Genomic DNA, 26,270 nt, shown 5'->3' with positions numbered 1-26,270 from the left:
ACAAGTGAGAATGTGGTACAGCTGGCAGAAAATACCCTGGGAACTTACAGAATGGCATGAGAACCTCCCCATCACTCAGTCTCTCTCCATCTTGTGTTTAATTTCTATCGCATCTCTCCTTGTCAGGAATTTCTGATTTTGTTCCTTTGTTGCTTCCTTCTCTGTCTCTCATTGTTCTTTTCCCCATTACAAGATATTAAAGATTAAAAAAATATATTGTTACATATTCAAACAAATGTGTGAGTAAAGCAATCTTTGTAGTTTAAAGAAGAATAAAATCAATACCTGATACGCCTGTCAACCAGGTTAAGGAAATGAGCAAATGTTACAAGTGGCTTAGAGAGTTCTATGCGTCTCTCCTTGATCTCATCAATTACCTCCCCCCCAAGACATAACCACCATTCTGTTTCCAAGGTTAAATTAATCATTCCTTTTTTGTGATATAATTTACGTACCATAAAATTAAGCCTTTAAAAGTATATAATTTGGTGCTTTTTTTGTATGTTCACAAAGTTGTGCAATGAACGGTATTTCCAGAACTTTTTTTTTATCACTTCCAAAAGACACTCCACACCCATTAGCAGTTGTTGTCTCCACTGTTTTCTCTATAATATAAAATACTTTGAATAGTACCCTACACTAGAGCGAATAGTTTCTTATTTATCCATCAGCTGTCATCCTAAACAATTTTCTGCATTTCTCTAACTTTCTCATTCTCTTGGCATTTCATGCTCTCTCTTTTTCTGCCTTTTTTCTGAAGCTCTTTATATACACCTTCCTTAGTGACTCTCTCCCCTCTTCTCTCTTTTGATATCTGTTTTTTACCGCTTTCTCCTGCTCTTACTCCCTCTAACGTATTCATTCACTCATTTACTCATTTTTTGAGGCCTAATGTGCTGACATTGTGCTAGGTGCTGGGGGAGGTGGGATGGGGTTTGCTTAAAGGAGGTTCTGACAATCTAGTGATAGTTACCTGCTATTGCTCTTAGTAGCTACCATCTGTTGAGCACATCTTTAGGTGCCAAGTATGGTGTTAAGCAGCTCCCTGAACACCTGTCTCTCACAGCAACTCTGCAAAGTAGACATTACTATCCCAAGTTTACCAAGAAATGAACAGTCTCAGAGAGGTTAAATAACTAGTGTAAGGTTACCCAGCCAATAATTGCCAGGGCCAGGATTCTAGACCCTGTTTAACTCTAACTCTGGTGCTCCACTATTGAGGACATGTGGAAACTGATATCTCATAGGCAAAGAATGAACTTTCTACTTACCTTCGATCAAATAAATATCTCCTTGGTGCTCTGCTGCCAGAGATCCCCATGATAAAATTCTTACCTGAGGCCTAGAGTACACGATGGAGTCTTTGGTGGTTCAGTGGTAGGATTCTTCTCTTCCATGCTTGAGACCTGTGTTTGATTCCTAGTCAGCGCACCTCGTGTGCAGCCACCATCTGTCTGTCAGCGAGGGTCTGTGTGTTCCTGTGATGCTGAATAGGTTTCAGTGGATCTTTGAGACGAAGACAGACTCAGAAAGGGCTGGCTACCAACATCCGAAAATCAGGCAAGAAAAACTATATGGATGACAACAGTCTGATCCGCAAGTGTTCATGGGAATGATGCAGAGGTGGGCAACAGGTTTTCTCCATTGTGCGTGGGGTCACCTTGAGTCAGAGGCCAAAACAATGGCAGCTAACTACAACAGCCTACACTTGGGCATTAGAGGAAAACTAAAGCTAAACTAAAGAGCAATGGACAGCCTTGAGTGGGTGCTAAGACCTCTGTTTATAATAAAGACTGCAAATACTATCAGGCATTTTTCCCAGCACTGCATATACAAGTGATATGCTGAAGCCTGCTCACACCTGCTGTTGATTATGAAATTGACAGGAACTTTGTGAGCCAGTTACTAAACCAACTGGTAGCTGTTTCCCAGTGAAAATAGCCCTATCAGGGATATTTACACTATGGACATTGAGAAACACTATAAATCAGGGTTCTGCCTCTCTCCTCCCAAACTTGTTAAACATTACCAGTATACCTCTGATTGTCCCTTATAACAACTCTATATATTATTACCTCCTTTTTAATATAAAGAAATTGAAGCAGAGAGAGGTTAAATAACTTGCCCAAGGCAATTTAGCTAGTAAACGCCAGAGCTGATATTCGAACCCAAGTGGGGTGTTTACAGAGCCCAGCACTCGCAGCATGCTCTAATTCTACCGGGCAGATGAGGCCAAGGGGAATCAGAAGTCCTTCTTTGCTATGAAGCTCTTTGCCAAAATCTTCCCCTCAGTCTGGGTGGAAGTTAGCCTCTGTTTTGGTGCTGGAGGTAAACAGACAGACCTTGTGTGGAGGTAGAGGGAGGGATCCCAGGACTCCCATACCATGGAGAGCAAAAGCTCATTAATTCTGCTAAGACCCAGGGGTTCTAGAGCCAACAGACAGCTAATTATCCACTGTTGATGGTAGAGAGTGGAGGGGAATATCTGGAGGAAACGTGCCAGCAATAGCCACCCCTATGGTAAGGAAGAAGGTTACCCACTCCTTCTGTCTACCAGTAGGGAAAACAAGGGCAATGTCTCTTGTCTTCACCACCTCCAAGCATCCAGATAGTCCTCTAAAAACTTCCAATTCATCCTTTTAAGACCCTACTTTTTAAAGTTCCAACTTCTTGCTCTTCTATTTCATTCTTTTCTCTGAGTTGGACTAATTCAGTATTGTAGTAATGCAGAATTATAAAAATCTAGGGTTAGAAGTGCACTGAGGACTTTTAGTCTAATCCTCCTAAAACATAACAGAATCATTTTCATGCTCTCACCCGTTAGAGTGGGGACATGTGGGGTCAGCTAATAAATGACATCTTGGCCTAGGTCTGGATCACAGTGGATCAACTAGGCCCATGGACCTACCCAGTAGTCATGTCTGCTGTCCCAAATGTACAGTTGGAATGGGCACACTTGGTAGTTGGAAGAATCCCCATGTTAGTTCTTTGGCCTGTGGAGTAAAGAGTTATAGTAGTGGGGAAGGCCAAGTGAAAGCCTTGGAACTATACCACCCCCTATAAAAATAATTATTGGAGAACACTATCACAAGCCAAGGGGAATGGCAGAGATTGATACTATTGTTGAGGGATGTAGGATGGTTGTCCCTATTATATCCCCCATTTAAGTTTCCAGTCTGGTTACTGCAAGAACCAGATGGGTCTTGGAGCATGAGAGTGGACTACCACAAACTCAACCAAGTAGCAGCCTAAATTTCAGCAGATATGCCTGATTAACATGGCTTCAAGGTCCATAATATGTGGCTATTGATCTGGCGAATGTGTTCTTTTCAAACACTGTGAGGAAATAGGACCAGAAGCAATTTGCGTTCACATGCTTTGGATACAAGTATTCACTTATGACCAACTTTTCCTGTCATAATATGGTCAAAAGGGACACAGGCAATGGTGTGCTGGTACTCTAGGCAAAAAGCAAAAATGACAAAACAGTTGCTGTTGAGTCAATTTTGACTCATGGCAACGCCGTGAGTTTCAAAATAGAACTTCGATCCATAGGGCTTTCAGTGGCTGTGATCTTTTGGAAATATATCACGAGGACTTTTGGAAATATATCACCAGGTGCCACAGGATTTTCTTCCAAGGTGGCTTTGCATGGACTTGAACTGCCAAGCTTTCAGGTAGTGGCTGAGTGCTTAACTCTTTGTGTCATCTACAGACTCCCCTAGAGGCAAAAAGCCCTGATTTGTTGAATTTGTTGATTTCTGTAGTATAAGTTTTCCCAGCACAGCCAATTTCAAGCTGCCAATGTGGCACCACTGAACACAGAGTTGAGAAACAATGCACTTCAGCACACCATTGTATAGTATTTCTATCATACAGGCATAATAGTTGTAATAACCACAGGAGCTTAGACCAAAAAACACCAAACCTGTTGCCATCGAGTCAATTTCACCTCATAGTAATAATAAAAATAATTAAGAAATAGAGTTCTATTTATTATCTTTCAGTATAGTTTATTTGCTTATAGGTTTATATAACTTAATTTTTAATAATGGCTGTGTTTAAAAACTGACTTGCAAACTTTCCGAAAATTTAGCAATCAACTCTCATGAGACGGTACAAGTCAGCGCCAACACACCACTCCACAAGGATGTTCTGGACCTTTCAGAGAGCATTACATTGTTCCACTATGGCAATGACATCTTACTGATCAAACAGGATTATAAGAAGCTGTAAGTACTTTGGTTGCATTGGTAAGACAAATGCACCCCAGAGGGTGGGAGATAAACCCTGTGAAGATTCAGGAGCCCTCCAAATCATTGAAGTTTTTAGAGGCCCAGTGGTCTAGAGCATGTCAGAACATCCTTTCTAAAGTAAAGGACAAATTATTGTGTCTCACATTTAACACTACTGGGTGGGAAAAATGATTGTTTGACTACTAGCTGAAAGTTTGCAGGTTTGAACTGGCCCCGAGGTGTCTAGGAAGACAGGTTTGGCAATCTGCTTCTGAAAAGTCACAGTCCTGAAAACCCTATGGAGTAGTTCTACTCTACACACACGGGGTCACCATGAGTCAGGATTGCCTCAATGGCAACTAAGAAGAGCTATGCCTTAGTCTGGGATCTCTAGAGAAGCAAAGTCACTGAAGCATGGGTATACATATACAGAAAGAGAAAGAGAGAGAGAGAGATTTGTATCAAGGAAATGGCTCATGCATTTGTACAAAGTCCCAGGTCCATTGGTTAGGCTAGAGACTTGTCTTGACTCACATAGCTGCAGGGGTGGGCAAACCAAAGATCGGCAGGTCAGAGAGTAGGCCACTGGCTCACAGGCTGTGAAGGCTGATGAATCCCAAGACCGACAGGTAAGCTGCCAGCTCAAACCCGAGAACCAGAGATCAGATGAGGATCTAGAGTGAGCAAAAGCCAGCGAGCTTTGCCAGAAATTCCACATTTATTGGATGCAGGCCATCCCCCCAAGGAAAATCCCTTGCTGCTCATAGTGGATCTCATAATGGAGATGATTACATTATATCAGATCTCATTATGGAGGTGATTACATCATTACATAGCTGCCAAACTGCATCATAACTGCCAAGCCACTGAGAATCAAGGCCCAGCCAAGTGGACACATGACCTTAACCATCACGAGCAACAACAACAATGGTAATACTACAAGTGTTTGATTCTAGGGGCAGCATATTTCACAGGCTTAGGAATACTGGATGGAACCATTTACTAGTGACATTGGCTTTGGAACCCAGAGCAAATAAGTGCTCTGCAGAAGCTACAGGCTATTGTACACGCAGTGCAGTTGCTAGGGGCACATAATCTTGCAGACCCTCAGACATTAGAGGTATCAGTGATGGAAATTTCTGGTAATCCTCAAATGGAGAATTGCAACATAGACCCTTGGGTTCAGATCAAGGTCATTCTATCTGTTTCAGAGAAGCATACACCATTCAAAAAATCATAACCTGTTACTGGACCTTGTTAGAGGCATGGAGCTCCTGACCATGGGACATCAAATAACCATGAGAATAGAGTCCATTATAGCTGGGTTCTGTCAAACCTAACACATGATATGGTCTGCTGAGCATAGCAATAATCAGAGAGGTAGCACTTCCTGGATTGAGCATGAGCAGAACTAGAGGGCAGAAGCAACGAGCATGAGTAGGTGGCCTAAGCCCCTATGCCAGCCATACTGTTACCCAGGTGCCTCTCTATCTGCGCACAGTAATCGCTATGTGAAGGAGGAGGGGTGTTGCAGGTCTCTATTCCTGCATAAACTCCCCAAAAGTTGGTGGTTTAAACCAATAACAAGTTTATTATATCTCACAATGTTGAGGATCAGGAATTCTGGAAGAACTTGGCTGGGTGATTCTTCTGTTCCATGTGGCATCAACTGGGATCACTTGGAAGTATTCAGATGGCAGATGGAGTGCTCCAGAGGCTCAAGACAGCTTCATTCATGTGTCTGGCACCACCTTGGTGGGAATGATCTGAGCCTGGATTCAGCTGGGCCCTTCTCCCTCTTCATGCTGTCTGAGAGCCTCTTCACATGGTCTCTTCAGCATGGTACTCAAACTTCTGACATTGTGTCAGGGCTCAAGAGTGGAACTGCAAGTTCACTTAAAGATCAGGCCCAGAAGTGGCATGGTGTCACTCTGCCACACTGCATTGGTCAAAGCAGTCACAGATGAACTCCCGTCTTGTTGAGAGAATAGGCAAAGAACTTGTAACCTTCTTAATCTGCCTTGGGGGCACGGGTACTTTATGACCAGCTGATGGAGGTGAAAAGGCTGAGCTTGTTTCATGAGTGGATCAGGTCAGTACATGGGTGTGAGCTGAAGATGGACCGCTGTTGCACTACACCCACACTCAAGTGTGTCCTAGGAAGACAGTAGTGAGGGTACATCCTCCCAGTAGGCAGAGGCTTGCACTTCATGTTGAAAGAAAGGTAGCCCAATAAAAGAATATATATGAACTCAGAGGAAGTGGCCAATGGCTTGGTAGGCTGATCAAGGGCCTGTATTTTAGTTACCTAGTGTTTTTTTTTTTTTTAGTGCTATCACAACAGAAATTTAAAGAAGAGAAATTCATTTTCTCACGGTTCTGGGGCCTAAGAGCCCAAGGCGGAGTCTTGGCCATGTGAATCCCTTCTGTAGGCCTCTCTCCTAGCTTCTGGTGACTGTCGGCAATTCCTGGCATTCCTTTACTTGCAGCGAATCCTCCCCTGGCATCTGCCTTCCCTCTGCGTGTGTCTCTGTGTCTCTTCTGCTCTTTTTTAACTCAGAAGTGATTAAGTTTAGGACACACGCTGCTCTGATATGACCTCATTATCATCACAAAAGAAAAGCCCTGTTTCCATACAGGATCACATCCGCAGGTACAGAGTCCAGGACTTCAATAAATATTTTCTGGGGACACATTTCAATGAACAACAGCCTGGAAAATGGGGGACAATCAAATGTGAGGAAGGGGCATGTGCATGGGTCTATGAAATGGACAAGATATGTGAAAACCCTTGTATTGCATGTCAGTACCCAGCAGAGAGCATTTACAGAAATGGTACAAAAACAACCAAGTAAACAGAATGACTACAGGGCAGTTGATATCAACTAATTTCTATCATGGGCCACACGAGTGCTGGCAGAATGGGCCTTTGAAAGCAGTGCCCAAGATGGAGGCTGTGTGTGGGTGGGACAGCCTGAGCTTCCCCTCACCAAGCCCAGTCTAGGTGCTGCCACTGCTGGATGTCTAACCTGCCAGAAATATGCTAATGCTATGTCCCTGAGACAGCATCACATTCTGGGTGTGAGTTTACAGATCCAGGATTCAAAACCAGGACATTTTTGAATACTGCAAAGTGGAAAATGGCCCTTGGCCACCTCATTATCCTGCAGTCCAAGACTGCGTTAGCAGTTTTGATGATGCTCAAATACCTTTCACATGTGGTCATAGATCCAAGTACAAAGCTCAGTGATGGTCTCAGAATTAGGTTTTGGTTTTCTATGATTTTCTCCTGAGTTCACCTTTTTAAAATTCTTTTTGGTTTCAGACTATATTCTGGATAGATTAACATTCTTTGCTAGTTTTGTGGCATATAAAATATGAATGGATGAAGGAGCTTTGACGGTGGGGAAGGAGCGGGGTGTTGATAATTAACCTGTTATTTAGTGTTTATTCTAGCTTCTACTTTGTTATGGCCATTTTGCCTGGCAACTAGTGATGAGCCCTAAAAATGGTTCCTATGGGCATAAGCTTGTATCCGTCTCTGTCCTGAGCCTACAGCAACTTAAAATTCACACACCCACACTCACGCACTATTTACTTATTTGTGTAGGTTAAATGCACAAGGTGTAATGTTTAAAACACAAGCTAAGGTATATACTAAAAAGCAGTTTTCCCTTCCATGTCTGTTTGTCATCAAGCTACCCAGTTCCTCTTTCCAGAGACAACAATCAAGACTAATTCCTTATGTATCTTTTAGCAATGTTGTATGCATATAATGTCATTGTGAGTCCAATAAGGAGACAGAAACCACACAGTGATTCAGAGAGGGGAAATTTAACACAAAGCGTTATTGAAACCAGCTGGCTACAGTTAACTCTGACTCATAGCGACCCCACGTGTGTCAGAGGAGAACAGGGCTGCATAGTTTAGATGGCTGATCTTTCAGATGTAGATCACCGGGCCTTTCTTTTGAGGTGCCTCTGCACCATCCAGGGACTGCAGAGCATTATTAAGCTACGATAAAAGTGTAGATAAAAGACTAGCTATAAGATGTAAAGAGAACACTACAGGGTACCCTAGGGCTGAGGGAGAGCACCTAAGACAGAACAAAATTGGGCCCCATCCCAAGGCTGGGATTCAGACCTCACTGGAAGAGTTGTGATTGCAGCCACTGGATGGCAGAAAAGTTCCTGGGATTTCCCAGGCCAGAGCTGGTCCACAGTTGCTAGACAAGGAGAAATCAATTCTTTGGGACACAGGCAAGTCACAGCTGGTGGGTGGGTGTGCAGATGTTCTGAGGAAGTCAGGGCACAGTTACAGGCAGGAGGACTGGTGTTCACAGTGTCTGAGTTGGGAGAGCTGCAGGAGAGAAACTTTCATGGGAACAGATGATCAGAGGCAGTTAGAGTCAGTGCGGGTGGGAGGCATGGAGTGTGAGGTGTTCATGTTAGGAGAGCCAGGGATCGGTGATCACCTGGCTGGTTTAGGGCTGCGAGATTAGCGAGGTTCCATGGGCACATGGCTGGGGCACAGCAACACCGGATGTCGTCATGCCTGCATCTGACTGTGTAACTGCTGGACCCAGCAAGAGAAGCTTCTTTCTCTGCAAAGTTCTTCCAGAGCCCTTTCCTGGGAAAGCTTAATGTTTTGCTTACTGTGAAGGAGAAATGCTTAAAGGAATTCCATCCATTATTCTAGAGCAGTTATTCAACTTGAATTCAAGCTGAGAGGCAATATACAGACAATGGGCACACATACACAAATATAAACATAAACACAAACACATTAATTTCCTTACTTTTAAACACAATGCCAGCATGTTGTTTGTTTATTACGTACCTCACTATTTATTTCCTAAGAGAGAATTCCATGTTGGTACACACACAGTTGCCTCTTCTTAAGGACAACATATTATTCCACTATATATACCTTCATATAGTTAACCAGTCCCTTATTGATGAATTTTAAGTTATTTTTAATCTTTTGCTACTAAGAACAATATAATAATGAGTATCATTTTACATATATTATTCTATACCCGTATTTGCACATTAAGGAGATACATTTCCACAGGTGGAATTACTCGGTCAAAGGTATGTGCGTGAATATTTAAAAAATTATATTTTAAACACAAAATTCGATACACGAAAAGAATGAATGTTACACATGCACAGATTATAAGCCACCACCCAGCCAAGGTACTGGAACATTACCACTAACTCACATCTTCTCTACCTCAGGCAGCTGTCTCTCCTGTAGATGTATCCACTACCATGAATCTTCCATTGATCGTTTTCTTGCTTTTTATTTGAATAGTTTTATAATGAGCTATCTCTTTCAAGTAACTGTCTTAATGTTTAGATTGGGCTTCAGCTCTGACCTTTCGGCTTCTTCTCTGTTAAAAAGCAGGCATACCCTGAGTGTGAAAGTACATTTTCTTTTTCTGTCTCTCTATGACGTTTTGATTGTTTTTGCAATTTTTAACAAGAACAACGTACTTTAGGTACTCTCCAGGGACTTTTGTTTTGTTTTGTTTTCACTCAATAGTGTGTCTCTGAGATTTATCCATATTGTTGCTTGCAGATGTGATTCATTCATGTTTCACTGCTGTATGATAGTCCACAATTAAAAACTCCGTTTTTCTGCTATTGAAAGGCATTTGTGTTGATTCAAATGGTGGCAGGAAATTGTCCTCTTTTAAAGTTTCTTTAAAAGTTTTTTCTGCCTCTCCTCTCTTGCTGGAAGTCCCATTATGCGTACGTTGCTATGCTTGTTGGTGCCCACAGATCTATGAGACTCCGTTCAATGTTTTTTCATTCTTTTTCCTAACCGTCTTCAAATGTAAAACCCTTATTGATCTGCCTTAAATTCGATAATCCTTTCATTTCATTGAGGCCCACTCTGGGTGTCTTGTTACTCCTAGGTCCCTCTACAACTTATCTCTTGTCTTCCAGTCTGTTGCTTCCCCCTCCCAATATTGCAACCTTACAGTAGCTGTGACGTGACCTTTTCTAATTGTTTTCCATGGAGATTGCTGTTGGTTTTGATGTGCCCAAGATAGGGAATTTTCTGCTTTATGCTCCAAATAAAGTCAACCCCGTTTGCAGCAGAGCTACTTATCCTTACAGCCTCCCCTGCCCTGGTTTTACTTTCATGCCATGGAGCTAGAAGGTGGGTAGGATTAGCCCATGCTAAAATGCCAGCAACTTTCACTATTCTTTCTGAGATTCAGTACATTTTCTTGAATAAACTCTTCTCAATGTCTTGTATGCCATTGGTTAAAGGTCTTTTGGACAATTTTATGAAGGTATATTGACGGCTTTTGGGAAGAGAAGTTTCCAAACTTCAACTCAGCCATTCTGAATTTTTATTCCAACCAGGTAAGTAAGAATTCAGAAGCTTTTGGATCCATTTTGGTTTGCAGTTTTATAACATTGTTAATTGTGAAAGCACTTTCACATATTTTATCCTGAGCCTTTACTCGTAGAAGCGATGGAGGCATCTTCTCCAGGGAGGATTCAATGAGTGGGATGACATAATTACTGCCACTCCATCAGCTTGGGGGCAAGATGGGATGTTCACGGGCTCTTGTGTCACTTGCTCCATCTCCTTAACCGATCAAGATCACCACAGCCTTCTTTTGTACTTTGTCTCGTTTCCTAATTTTGTTAGAAGGCAATAAAGATAAGAATCTTTTGTCTCTGAGGGAATTTATTACGGCACAGCACGAAAATCCACTCCGATACTGCATTAAGAGACAGAGATGCCAGACTCCAAGGAGAAATCTTTTCTGAGGTCAGGAATGGGGGGCACTCAGAGAGTCTGGGACAGCTCTTTCCCTGACCTTGAGCAGGGAGGAATTTCACATAGGAAGGGAGGAGGAGAGAGGGAGTGAACAGCAGAATCCAGATTTGTTTTTCACATTCCTTGAAAGGGAACTGATTCTCAGAATCCAGGTGCTCTCTGATTAGGGAATTCCCAGCATTAGCTTTTCCTGGGAGGATCTCAGACTTGCCCTCACGGCCACTCCATTCTGGAAACCCCCAGCTCCTGTGGGTAGCTTCTCTGTTGCCAGCCCAATGTCTGGACAATCAGGAAGAGCATGATGCTGGTGTGTTTCGGGTGGAGATATCTATTCCTATTTGTGGAGCTTGTAAGGGGAAGGTAGGCTCACTTTAACTGACCAGAAGGGATAACTGACCAGAAGGGATGCCTGACCAACCCCTAAGACTCTGCCTGGGCGTGGAGACCTCAGGGATTTAGTCTTTGCTTGGCCCCAACTGTTAAGCCCTGGACGTCCAGGGGAGCCTGTAGGACCTGAGGGGGGTTGGATGATGGGTGTCAGTGTCATCTGTAGGTAGACCAAGATGGCAACCTTGAATGTTCACAGTCCTGGAAGAATAGTTCTTAGCAACTTTTCTACCAGATTGAATCCTCCTTCAGGCTCTGACTCCTGCGCTTATGGATTCTCTGTTCACCTCTGCCAATGGGGAAGAATAGATGGGATAGTCCAGACAGGGTCTGCCATCCACGAATGCCCCTGACAGCATTTAGACCCTGAACCTCTTTTTGCTGTCACTTATCCCAAGGCTACTTGCTGTTTCCTCTCCTCTGCTTTTCTTTGTCTCTTTGCCTCCCTTCTCTATATACACCTCTCCTAACACACACACACGTGCATACACACACAAACATACGCATGCACACACACACACAGGTACACACATATTAATCCCTACCTCATAAAACCCCCATGTCTCTGTCAGTTTGTCATGCTGTGGGGGCTTGCATGTTGCTGTGGTGGTGGAAGCTATGCTACTGGTATTCAGATACCATCAGCGTCACCCATGGTGCACAGGTTTCAGCTGAGCTTCCAGACTAAGACAGACTAGGATGAAGCATACGGCAGTCTAATTCTGAAAAGAATTAACCAGTGGTACCTTATGAATAGCAGCAGAACATTGTCTGATAGAGTGCCAGAAGACGAGCCTCCCAGGTTGGAAGGCAGTCAAAAGACGATTGGGAAAGAGCTGCCTTCTCAAAGTATAGTTGACCTTAATGATGTGGATGGAGTCAAGCATTTGGGATCTTCATTTGCTGATGTGGCACAACTCAAAATGAGAAGAAACAGTGCAAAAAGCCATTAATAATTGGAATGTAGAATATACGAAGTATGAATCTAGGAAAATTAGAAATCATCAAAAATGAAATGGGATTCATAAACATTCATATCCTAGGCATTAGTGAACTGAAATAGGCTAGTACTGGCTATTTTGAATCACACAATCATGTGGTCTACTATGCTGGGAATGACAACGTGCAGAGGAATGGCATTGCACTCTTCATCAAAAAGAACATTTCAAGATCTCTCCTGAAGTACAAGGCTGTCAAGTACAAGGAAGACCAGTTAATACAAGTATTATTCAAATTTATGCACCATCTACTAAGTCTACAGATGAAGAAATTAAAGATTTTTACCAGCTTCTGCAGTCTGTAACTGCTCAAACATGCGATCAGGATGCATTGCTAATTACTGGTGATTGGAATGTGAAAACTGGACACAAAGAAAAAGGATTGGTAGTTGGGAAATATGGCCTTGGTGACATAAATGATACCAGAGATCCCATGACAGAATTTTGCAAGTCCAATGACTTCTTCATTGCAAATGCCTTTTTCAGCCACATAGATGGCGATTATACACGGGGACCTTGCCAGACAGAACACACAAGAATCAAATCGACTACATCTGTGGAAAGAGACTATGAAAAGCTCAATATCATCAGTGAGAACAAGGGTAGGGGCCGACTGCGGAACAGATCATCAATTGCTCATCTGCAAGTTCAAGTTGGAACTGAAGAAAATTAGAACAAGTTGACAAGACCCAAAGTAAGATCTTGAGTATATTCCATCTGAATTTAGAGACCATCTCAAGAATAGATTTGACACGTTGAATACTAATGAAGGAAGACCAGACGAGTTGTGAGGTGACATCAAGGACATCATACATGAAGAAAGCAAGAGGTCACTAAAAAGACAGGAGAGAAAGAAAAGACGTAAATGCATGTCAGAAGAGACTTTGAAACTTGCTCTTGAACGTCAAGTAGCTAAACCAAAAGAAATGATTAAGTAAAAGAACTGAACAGAAAATTTCAAAGGGCAGCTCGAGAAGACAAAGTATTACAATGACATGTGCAAAAAACTGGAGATAGAAAACAAACAGGGAAGAAGAGGCTTGGCATTTCTCAAGCTGAAAGAAGTGAAGAAAAAATTCAAGCCTTGTGTTGCAATAGTGAAGGATTCTATGGGGGAAAATATTAAATGATGCAGTAAGCATCAAAAGAAGATGGAAGGAATACACCGAGCCATTATACCAAAAAGAATTGGTGGATGTTCAACCATTTCAAGAGGCAGCATGTGATCAGGAACCGATGGTACTGAAGGAAGAAGTCCAAGCTGCACTGAAGGCATTGGTGAAAAACAAGGCTCCAGGAACTGATGGAATATCAATTGAGATGTTTCAACAGACAGACGCAGTGCTGGAGGTGCCCACTAGTCTATGCCGAGACATATGGAAGACAGCTTCCTGGCCAACTGACTGGAAGAGATCCATATTTATGCCTATTCCGAAGAAAGGTGATTCAACCGAATGTGGAAATAATTGAACAATATCATTAATATCATGCCCAAGTAAAATGTTGCTGAAGCTCATTCAAAAGTGGCTGGAGGAGTATATTGACAGGGAACAGCCAGAAATTCAGGTCAGATTCAGAAGAGGTCATGGAATGAGGGATATCATTGCTGATGTCAGATGGATCCTGGCTGAAAGCAAAGAATACAAAAAGGATGTTCACCTGTGTTTTATTGACTATGCAAAGATATTTGACTGTGTGGATCATAAGAAATTATGGATAACATTGTGAAGAATGGGAATTCCAGAACACGTAATTGTGCTCATGAGGAACCTGTACATAGATCAGGAGACAGTTGTTTGAGTAGAACAATGGGAAAGGTGTGCATCAGGGTTGTATCCTTTCACCATACCTATTCAATCTGTGTGCTGAGGAAATAATCCAAGAAGCTGGACTGTATGAAGAAGAATGGGGCATCAGGATTGGAGGAAGACTCATTAACAACCTGTGTTATGCAGGTGAGACAACCTTGCTTGCTGCAAGTGAAGAGCACATGAAACACCTAATGAGGAGGATGGAAGACCACAGCCTTCGGTATGAATTGCACCTCAATATAAAGAAAACAAAAATCCTCACAACTGGACCCACAAGCAGCATCGTGATAAACTGAGAAAAGATTGAAGCTGTCAAGGATTTCATTTTACTTGGATCCACAATCAACACTATGGAAGCAGCAGTTAAAAAATCAAAAGACGCATTGCATTGGGCAAATCTGCTGTGAAAGACCTCTTTAATGTATTGAAAAGCAAAGATGTCATCTTGAAGACTAAGGTGTGCCTGACCCAAGTCATGATATTTTCGATTGCATCATATGCATGTGAAAGCTGGACAATGAATAAGGGAGACCGAAGAGAATTGACACCTTTGAATTGTGTTGGCGAAGAATATTGAATATGCCACGGACTGCCAAAAGAATGAAGAAATGTGTCTTGGAAGAAGTACAACTAGAATGCTCCTTAGAAGCAAGGATTGCAAGACTACGTCTTATATACTTTGGACATGTTATCAGGAAGGATCAGTCCCTGGAGACGGACATCATGCTTGATAAAGCACAGGGTGAGTGAAAAAGAGGAAGACCCTCAACAAGATGGATTGGCACTGTAGCTGCAACAATGGGCTGAAGTATAACAACGATTGCAGGAGAGGGCAGGACCAGGCAGTTTTTTGTTCTGCGGTACATAGGGTCACTATGAGTCAGAACTGACTCGACGGTGCCTAACAGGATCAACCCCATAAAAATATTGGAAGTATTAAATAAGGCAACATATTGGAAATTGTCTTACACAATCCCTAGGATATACCGTATGCTCGGTAATCATTACTTTCCTTCTCTTGTCTCCATTTAATTGTTCATGCATTCGAAAATGTATTCATATAACCAATATTCATTAAGAATCAACTATGAAGACCCTTTGCTAGGCATTGAGGATATAAAGGTAAGTGAGACAATATCCTGACCCTCAAGATTCTTACTCTCTGCTGGAGTAAAGGACAATTCAGAGAAGATTCTATTGTTCATAAGAAGTGCTCAGTTAGAGGCTTGCACAGAGAGCTCTTAGGAATACAGACTGGGGACACTTAACCTAGAGATGGGGCTGATAAATTCAGGAAGCAGGAGCCTGGTCTTCAAAGGCCTTGATTGTCCGCATAGGAGCTTGGGCTTTATGTTTAAGAACGAGGAGAACATTTATTATTTTTGGCTCAGGAAATGATATGGTCAAGTTTGCATTTTAGAGCAATTACTCTGGTGGCAGCATAGAGAATCAATTAGATCGGGCAAGACAAGGGGCAGGGAGGCAGTTGGTGGTCATTAATGCCATCCCTCACACATTTTGGTTCTTCTTCCTGACACATGGTAGATTTCTTGTCCTTGTACCTTGAAGTTAGATGTGGCCATGAGCCTTGCTTTGGCAAATGAATAAGTGAAAGTGACATGCCACTTCTCAGTGAAAGCTTTAAGAGTCAGTTTCCCATTTGTTACATTTATTATTCCCTTCTGCCCCAGCAACTAGCAACACTGAAGAAGGTGGCTGTTCTGTTAGTCTGCGTAGTGGAGTGAGAATGGCATGACAGTATCCCTAAGACTGGCAAATGGCATGTAGCATCAGCAGGAAATAAACCTGTTTCAAATCACTGAGATTTTGTTATTACATCACAAACTGATACACCCATAATGAGGCTATTACAATAAAAATGATCAATATTCAGAGCCCAGATGTCCTAGTTATCTAGTGCTGCTATAACAGAAACACCACAAGTGGATGGCTTTAACAAATACAAATCTATTTTCTCATATTTTAAAAGGCTACAAGTCCAAATTCAGGCTAATTCAGGTTTCCAGCTTGAGGAGAAGGCTTTCTTTCTGTCAGTTTTGGGGAAGGTCCTTGTTATCAATCTTCCCCCAGTCTAGGGGTTTCTCAATGCAAGGGCCTGGGGTCGTTCACATCATTCCGGGTGCTCCTTTCTTGGTGATATGAGGTCCCTCTCTTCTCTGCTCCATTCTTTCTTTTATATCTCAAAAGAAATTGACTCAAGATACAACCTAATCCTGTAGATTGAGTCCTGCCTCATTAACATAACTGCATCTAATCCTCCCTCTTTAACATCAAAGAGGTTAGGATTTACAACACATAGGATTATCACATCAGATCACAAAATGGTGGACAACCACAGAATTCTGGGAATCATAGCCTAGCAAGATGATACATATTTTGGGGAGACACAATTCAATCCATAACACCAAGAAAAGCAGAATCAGTAGGGATGGAGAGAAGTGGATAGATATGAGAACTGTTAAGTTCAAGTTGAACAGACCTGGTGACTGAAATGCAGAGGAAGAACCAGGTTCAGGTGGATAGAAAGAAGATGACCCTGATATGACACTTCCTGGATTTGAAGTCCAGATAGAGCTGTTCAGTGACAGTTGGACATCAGGTGCGCAACTGAAGAGAGATACCTGGGCTGTACGTAAAGATTAGAGTAGCATCAGCAGATAAACCTTGTTCCTGAGTTCCTTTTTTTGGGCCTCAAAGCCAAGATTCTCTGCTCTTCCCCTACTAGCATCAAGATGGCATAGGCTGCAGAGGTGAGAGGAACAGTGGGAAGAAGAGGAGAGATTCGTTCAATTCTAAGCAGATTTTTTGTCCTTCACTATTCCATCTCCCTAGAATTCAGGTGAGGATCTATGAAGGTAATGGTGAGGATAAACCTTGAGAAGTGAATAAGGGTTCATAGAAGTTAGAGCTTGTACTGTTGTTTCTTTTCCTCGTTTTCAGGCACTTCTACCATTCAGAGTCCACTGCAGCATTTTATCGCCTACAATTTGATTTGACGTTTTGTGCCTAGCCATTGAAGGATGGTCAGAATCCCAGAATCCCACTGGAAGAAAGATTCAGGACAACTGTTATCTACTGCCTAGCAGTCAAAGAGCAGAGGTGTGGCTCCAATGGCCATTGTCTATAATGAAGGTGGGAGTGTGGAAAGGAAAATCCATCCGGAAATGGGAAGAGATCTTTATAAATTGAGAGAGGGTTAGTTCTAGGATCTCTGGATTGCTGGATGGCCAGGGAACTACTAGGACTGAAGCAGTAAAGCTTTCTGCCTGAAGACCTATTTGAATATAAATCCTAATGATGCCCGTATACTTGATTACAGTGTGAAAACACCAGTGTGTGCTTAGAAAGTTGCCAGTTTAAGTTTTTTAGAGCCTGGCTTTTAGTTCTAAAGAATTGCACTGTGTTCTTGGGTAAAGATCATTAAATTCTCCCAACTTCAGCTCCATCTCAATCCTCCTTAAGGAAGTGGAGAGAAAGCACCTGTCATGGATTGAATTTTGTTCCCCAAAAATACGCGTATCAATTTCGCTAGGCCATGTTTCCCAATACTGTGTGATTGTGCACCATTTTGTCATCTGGTGTGATTTTCCTATGTGTTGTAAATCCTACCCCTTAGATGTTAATGAGGTGGGATAGGAGGCAGTTATGTGAACGAGGCAAGGCTCAAGATACAAGACTGGACTGTGTCTTGAGCCACTGTCTCTTGAGATCTAAAAGGCAGAAGCGAGCAGAGAGACAGAAGGACCTTGTACCATCACGAAAGCAGTGCTGGGAGCAGGGTGTGTCCTTTGGACCTGGAATTCCTGTGCAGAGACACTTTTAGTCTAGGGGAAGATTGATGACAAGGAGCTTCTTCCAGAGCTGACAAAGAAACCCTTTCCTTAGATCTGACGCCCTGAATTTGGACATCTAGCCTACTAGACTGAGGGAAAATAAACTTCTGTTTGTTAAAGCCAGCCACTTGTAGCATTTCTGTTACAGCAGCACTAGAGATGGTGATGAAATGATGGTGGTGTCATGACAGTTGGAGACAGATTATGTAACTAGACGTGGGCATGATGGACTTAGAGAAAGAATAATGGAGATGAAGACAGTTAAACATAGACTACAAAGAAAAGAAATAGAGAAGAGGTTAAATATTAAAAATTGACATAAGATATGTTAATGTATAAAAAATATGATAGTGTTTTTGAGTTTGAGCTGTGAACTTAGAGATACTTACTCTTTTTTTTTTTTTTTTTTTTTACTGTCTTAGTTATTTAGTGCTGCAGCAACAGAAATACCACAAGTGGATAGCTTTAACACACAGACATTTATTCTGTCACTGTCTAGTAAGCTAGAAGTCTAAATTCAGGGCACCAGCTGCAGGGAAAGGCTTCATCTCTTTATCGGCTCTGGAGGAAGGTCGTTGTCATCAATGTTGCTCTGATATAGGAGCTTCTTAGCTCAGGGGCCCAGGGATCGAAGGATAGACTCCCTCCTGGTTCTTCATTCTTGGTGGCATAAGGCCCCGCATCTCTCTGTTCGCTTCCCTTTTTTATATCTCAAAAGAGGTTGACTCAAGATACAATCTAATCTTGTGGATTGACTTCTGCCTTATTAACATTACTGCCTCTACTCCTGCCTCATTAACATCATACAGGTAAGATTCTCAACACATGGGAAAATTACATCAATGACAAAATTCACATTTTGTGGGACACAATTCAATCCATAACACTTACCTTCTCTCACTCGAGTGTCAGTCTATTTCTCTCTCCCTTCCTATCATACACACAGACACACTAACCCACTGAAGAAGCTTGAATGGGTGTAGGGAAGGCAATGGAGTAGAAAATTCAACGTTCTTGAAAAACTGTGAAGAAACTCTTAGTTTAGAGAGCATATTAAGCTGCTATCCCTCAGCTTTCCCTAGAGTCTTCTTCCTTCCCAGAAACCTCATGAATGCCCTCTTGACCTCCTTGTTCCTTAAGGTGTATATGAGAGGGTTAAGTACAGGAGTGCCTACTGCATAGAAGAGACCAAAGAACTTGCCCCTCTTTTGGGCATAGGGATTTTTGGGCTAGAGGTAGACAGAAATGACTAAGCTCTAAAAGATAGTGACCACAGTGAGGTGGAAAGAGTAGGTTCCAAGAGCCTTTCTCCATGCTATTGCAGAGTTAATTCCTAGCACTGCCCAGGCAATGGCACCATATGAGATAAGAATGAGTATGAGTGGCATAAGCAGGAAAATGACACTGGACACTGCCAATTGAACCTCCTTGTAGGTGGTGTCCCCACAGGAGAGTCAAATTACAGATGGAACCTCACATACAAAGTCATCTATCTGCCAGTGGGGGCAGAAAGGTAGGTGGAGGGTGGGTGGTGTCTGTACTAGTGATTGGGCCAAACCCATAGCCCAGGCCACAGCTGCCAGCTGTCCACACAGGTGGGGGTGGATGATGGTGGCATAGTGGAGAGGCTGGCAGACAGCCACATAGCGATCAAAGGTCATCACTGTCAGGAAGATGCACTCAGTGGTCCCAAGGAACAGAAAGATGAAGAGCTGGACAGAGCAGCCAAAGAAGCTGATGGTCTTCTTTGGGCCCCAGAGGTTGAACAGCATCTGGGGAACAAGACTTGTGGTGATGCAGAGATCCAAGAAGGAGAGGTTGGAGAGGAAAAAGTACATTGGTGAGTGAAGCCTAGGATCCATCACGGACAGATGGATGATGAGTGTGTTGCCCACAAGGGTCAGGAGGTAAGAAATCAAGACAATCACAGAGAGGATTCTTTCCAGCCCTGTGTGTTCCAAGAAGCCCAGGAAGAGGAAGCCCAGTGGGGAGCTCTGGTTGACCATGGCCTGTTCCTTCAGACTCTAGAGAGGGAGGAGACCAGTCAGTTGAGTGAGGGTGTTCCATTTTGTTTTATAAGAACTCACCATGCAGACTTGTCAGGTGATACAGATAGAGGGTTCTTTTCTCCTTCCTCTCACCCAGCCTCCCTTTCACAGCCACAACACCATCCTAGAGTTCCTCTCTCTTCCTTCTCCTCTTGCTGAAATGTTTTTTCATGGTAGGAAACCAGAGGTGTACTGAGAAATAGATGGAGCACCACACTGGTACCTCTGACTTCTCAGTTGAAGGTAGAAGAGGCTGTTGTGAAGCATGGAGAACTAATTAAAGAATTTATGCTGCTGTTGTTTCCTGCCATTGAGGCGATCCCCAAAACATGATAACGCCATGCAGGATAATCTGGGAAGGATGTGATCCATAGGGTTTTCACTGGCTGATTTTGAAAGTGGGTCACCAGGCCTTTCTTCCTAGCTGTCTTAGTCTGGAAGCTCCACTGAAACCTCCCCAACATCATAGCAACACGCAAGCCTCCTTTGACAAAAGGGTGGTGGCTGCTCTTTAGGTGCATTGGTCAGGAATCAAACACTGGTCTCCTGCATGAAAGGTGAGAAGTCTACCACCACAGCACCAATATCTCTAATTCATTAAACTAAAGAAAATCCAGTGCTGTGGAGTCAATTTCGATTCATGGTAACCCTATAATACAAAGTACAACTGCCCCTTAGGATTTAAGCTGCAAATCCTTATGGAAGCAGACTGCCACATCTTTCTCCTTTGGAGAGGCTGATGGATTTGAACGGCTGTCTTTTTGGTTACCTGCTGAGTAATTAACCACTGTGCCATCAGGACTCGTCAAATTAACTAGTGTTCATTAATCAGCAGACATTTATTGAGCACCCATTATGTTCTGAGCAGTGTGGTACTACTGAATTATCCTTTTATTATGGGTGTGGCGAATTACAAAGAAATGTGTGCTGAGCAAATTTCCTGATTATAAATATTGGTGTACTATCGATCTTATGTTCTACCAGGAGCATGAATTAGCTAGAACCATTCATATTCTACTTTACATCTCTGCAGGGGATAAAAAATGTCAATTGTAGAGTAGATTTCTGCTCTGGGTGAAGTGGTTCCAATGCCTGAGAGATCAACTGGGTGACCTCAGTCTTTCAAAAATATCATTATGATTTACTAAACAAAAGAAGTGAATTCTCTCTGCAAAGGGAAAGCCCTAACCTCAACTTTTCACGATGTGTAATATGGAAAAATAACAACAGCAACGACAAAGAAATAGTACTGATCATAAAATTTTTATTGTCTGCATCCATAATAGCAAAAATTCCACAAGAATTGGGGCTTGGAAATGGTAAGCTCAAATAAATCTTTTTCCTTCCAGATAAGATGAAATCTGTAGTAAAAGTACACCATGCTGAGTTCCAGACATTCAAATAAAATTTGATTTTTCATAAAACTTGGTTAATTTATTAATGTGCAATTGAAAAAAAAAAATTTTTGTTTTGAAATCAGTTCAAAACTGAGGCAGGGCCAAGGTGGCAGAATAGCCAAATGTTCCAGCGATCCCTCTTACAACAAAGATGTGAAACATCAGGTGAAATGATTATATTTATGACAAGCTAGGAGCCCTGAACATCAAAGGCAAAGTTAGAAAACGGTCTGAGTGGCAGGGGGAGAAAGAGATGGTTCAGGAGCAAAGAAGAGTTGCCAGACCTGAATTACTGGGATCCCTCAGGCACCACTTCCAGGAGTGGGTGTGGTGGGCTTGTGGTAGCATTCAGCCACAGTTTACCAGGGAGAAGCAGCCAGCTACACAGCCTACTCACATTTCCGGAACCAGAGAAGAAGGGCACTCTCGGCACAAGCTAAGTACATGGGTATATTTTACTGTGGCCCTCACTCCCCAAGCCAACTTCAGTGGCTGTTGATTCCCCTGGGCCTCAGATAGGCCCATTTGTGTGCCCAGAACCATGATCCTGGACTTGGAGAAGGAATAAATTCACAACAGGGGGAAAAGATAATTTGCTAGCTTCACTATCCTGGGGAGCTCAGGACAAAAGAGGCTCCTGTCTAGGCATAAACTGTCCCTGGAACTTGAATACCCTTTCCCCCCTCCATGGATGTGTGTGGGCCTATTTCAGGAGAATAGGCCCCTGCTGGCAGACTACAACTGTTTAAGCTGTGTGGTGGAGAGGTGGGTGTTTGATATTTGACACTGCTTTGCCTATTAAACAGAGTCCTCACCTACCAACATCAGGGGCCGAAGGACTGGTGGCTCCACTCAGGTGGAGCCACGACACGGGTCCAAGGATAACTCATACCTCCCAGTCCTTTCAAACAAAAGTACTGGGTATCCATTGTCCATCTGTAGAACCTGCCCACCCGTACATTCTAGGGAACAGAGATGCACTTTCCTCAGAGACACTCTGGGGATGTTTCTCAGCCCCCTGCCTTCTTCAGAGTGTCACCCCCTGCTGCAACCAGATACCACTACCTACACCAAACACACTTGCCCCTCTAATACTGTAGGAGAGAGCCTCTACCACACACTTGATGACCAACTACCTGGACACCTGAGGTGAACCCACAGAAGAAATGTGAATGGACTCATAAAATAATATACCTGATAAGAGCTCTAGCCATCTGGTGACAGGATGTCAGAGCTCCAAAGGTGAAAATAATCAAGCTAGCTCACTCAAGTAGCCCATTTTGGCATATCAAAACAAAACAAAGCAATAAACTAGGATACGGTAAGCAAACGTAAAATAAAGTAATGCAATAAGTTATAGATGGCATGGAGAAAACAGTCAATATTAAACCACATAAAGAAACAGACCACAATTGCTTCAATGAGCTCTCAAAACAGAGCATCAAAGGATCTTCTGGATGAAGGTGCCTTCCTGGAATTACCAGATGCAGAATTCAAAAGATTAATATACAGAGACATCAGGATGGAGATCAGGCAATATGGAGAACAAGCCAAGGAACACGTAAAACAGTTGAAGAAATAAAAAGATTATTCAAGAACATAATGAAAAATCTAATAAGCTGCGAGAATCCATAGAGAGATAGCAATCAGAAATTCAGAAGATTAACAATAAAATTACAGAATTAGACAACTCAATAGAAAGTCAGAGGAGCAGAATTGAGCAAGTGGAAGGCAGAATTAGAGATTGAAGATAAAACACTTGGCACCAATATATTAGAAGAAAAATCAGATGAAAGAATTAAAAAAAATGAAGAAACCCTAAGAATCATGTGTGACTCTATCAAAAGAAATAACCTACGAGTGATTGGAGTACCAGAACAGGGAGGGGTAACAGGAAATAGAGAGAGAATTATTGAAGATTTGTTGGCAGAAAACTTCCCTAATATTGTGAAAGATGAGAAGGTATCGATCCAAGATGCTCATCGAACTTCACATAAGATAGATTTTAAAAGAAAGTCACCAAGACATATTATAATCAAACTTGCCAAAACCAAAGATACAGAGAGAATTTTAAGAGCAGCTAGGGATAAATGAAAAGTCACCTACAAAGGAGAATCAGTAAGAATAAGCTCGGACTACTTGGGAGAAAGCATGCAGGCAAGTAGACAATGAGATGACTTATAGAAAGCACTGTCAGCAAAACTGTCTCTCAGATATGAAGGTGAAATTAGGACATTTCCAGATAAACAAAAGTTTAGGGAATTTGTAAAAACCAAACCAAAACTACAGGAAGGACTAAAGGGAGTTCTTAGGTTAGAAAATCAATAATATCAGGTATCAAGCCCAGACTAGAACACTGGACAGAGCAATCAGATGTTAATGCAGACAGAGAAATCACAAAAATAAATCAAGATAAAAAAACGATCAAAACAGGGAAACAGCAATGTGATTATGTCAAAGAAGGCAACACTAAAATAATAAAGAGGGACTGTAGTCATAGACATTTCATATGGAGAGGAAGATAAGTTGATATAAAGAACTAAAAGTTAGGTTTAAACTTAGAAAAATAAGGGTAAATCTTAAGGTAGCCACAAGGGAGACTAACTTTCGTACTCATTAAAATAAAATACAACAAAAAAACAGAGACTCAGCAGAAACAAAATCAATGACAATGAAGAAAATGAAAAGACAGGGTATAAAGACAAACTACTCACCACAAAGACATCAAAATGACAGCAGTAAACTCATACCTATCCATAATTACGCTGAATGTTAATGGACTAAATGCACTGATAAAGAGACAGAGAGTGGCAGAATGGATAAAAAACCATGATCCCTCTATATGCCGCCTACAAGAGATACATCTTAGACTTAGAGACAAAAACAAACCAAAACTCAAAGTATAGAAAAAAATATATCAGGCAAACAACAATCAAAAAAGAGCAAGAGTGACAATATTAATTTCTGACAAAAGACTTTAAAGTTAAACCCACCACAAAGGATAAGGAAGAACGCTATATAACGATAAAAAGGGACAATATACCAAGAGGAAATAACCATACTAAATGTTTATGCACCCAATGACAGGGCTGCAAGATACATAAAACAAACTCTAACAGCATTGAAAAGTGAGATAGAGAGTTCCACAATGCCTTCAACACACCACTTTCGGTGAAGGACAGGACATCCAGAAAGAAGCTCAGTAAAGACACAGAGGATCTAAATGCCACAATCGACCAACTCAGCCTTATAGACAAATACAGAACACTCCACCCAACAGCAGCCAAGTATACTTTCTTTTCTAGTGCACATGGAATATTCTGTAGAATAGACCGCATATTAGGTCATAAAGCAAGCCTTAGCAGAATCCAAAACATCAACATATTACGAACCAGCTTCTCTGACCATAAGGCCATAAAAGTAGAAATCAATGTCAGAAAAAGCTGGGAAAAGAGATCAAAGATTTGGAAGGTGAACAATAGACTGCTCAAAAAAGACTGGGTTATAGAAGACATTAAGGATAGAGTAAAGAACTTCATAGAATCCAATGAGAATGAAAATACTTCCTATCAGAGCCTTTGGGACACAGCAAAAGCAGTACTCAGAGGTCAACTTGTATCAATAAATGCACACATCTAAAAAGAAGAAAGGGCCAAAATGAAAGAATCATCTCTACAACTTCAACAAATAGAAAGAGAGCAACAAAAGAAACCTTCAGGCACTGGAAGAAAGGAGATAATAAAAATTAAAGCAGAACTCAATGAAATAGAAAACAGAAAAACAATTGAAAGAGTTAACAAGACCAAAGGTGGTTCTTTGAAAAAAATTAACAAAATTAATACACCATTGGCCAGACTGACAAGAGAAAAACAGGAGATGAGCAAGTAACCCAAATAAGAAATGAGATGGGTGATATTACAAGAGACCCAACTGAAATGAAAAGAAGCATATCAGATCACTCTGAAAAATTGTACTCTAACAAAGTAAAAAACCTAGAAGAAATGGATGAATTCCTAGAAACACACCACCTACCTAAACCAACACAAACAGAGTTAGAACAACTAAAATAGACCCATAACAAAAGAAGAGATTGAGAAGGTAATCCAAAAACTCCCACCAAAAAAACCCTGGCCTGAACAGCTTCACCGCAGACTTCTACCAAACTTTCAGGGAAGAATTAATGCCACTACTACTAAAGGTATTTCAGAACATAGAAAAGTACAGAATACTCCCAAACTCATTCTATGAAGCTACCCTATCCCTGATACCAAAACCAGGTAAAAACACCACACACACACACACACACAAAAGAAAATTACAGACATATATTCCTCATGAACTTAGATGCAAAAATCCTCATCAAAATTCCAGCCAACAAAATTCAACAACATATCAAAAAATAATTCACTATGACCAAGTAGAATTCATACCAGGTATGCAGGGATGGTACAATATTAGAAAATTAATTAATATAACTCATCATATAAATAAAACAAAAGACAAGAACCACATGATTTTATCAATTGATGCATAAAAGGCATTTGACAAAGTTCAACACCCATTCACGATAAAAGCTCTCAGCAAAAAAGGAACAGAAGGAAATTTCCTCAACACAATAAAGGGCATTTCTACAAAGCCAACAGCCAACATCACCCTAAATGGAGAGATCCTTAAAACATTCCACTGAGATCGGGAACCAGACAAGGATGCCCTCTGTCACCACTCTTATTCAACAT

General features: G+C 41.8%; 1 protein-coding gene and 1 pseudogene across 2 annotated transcripts in view; one reads left to right on the top strand and one right to left on the bottom strand.

The window, feature by feature from the left end:
• The window catches only part of LOC100662084 (HLA class I histocompatibility antigen, A alpha chain-like), a 111,884-nt gene that overhangs the window by 35,090 nt on the left and 50,524 nt on the right, over positions 1 to 26,270 (top strand). The gene's annotated exons all lie outside the window — the stretch shown is intronic.
• On the bottom strand, positions 18,488 to 20,267 carry LOC100655121 (olfactory receptor 2H1-like; annotated as a pseudogene).

This window comes from Loxodonta africana, chromosome 1 (genome assembly GCF_030014295.1).
Source record: "Loxodonta africana isolate mLoxAfr1 chromosome 1, mLoxAfr1.hap2, whole genome shotgun sequence".
Taxonomy (NCBI): domain Eukaryota; kingdom Metazoa; phylum Chordata; class Mammalia; order Proboscidea; family Elephantidae; genus Loxodonta; species Loxodonta africana.
This window is presented reverse-complemented; position numbering and strand designations above follow the sequence as displayed.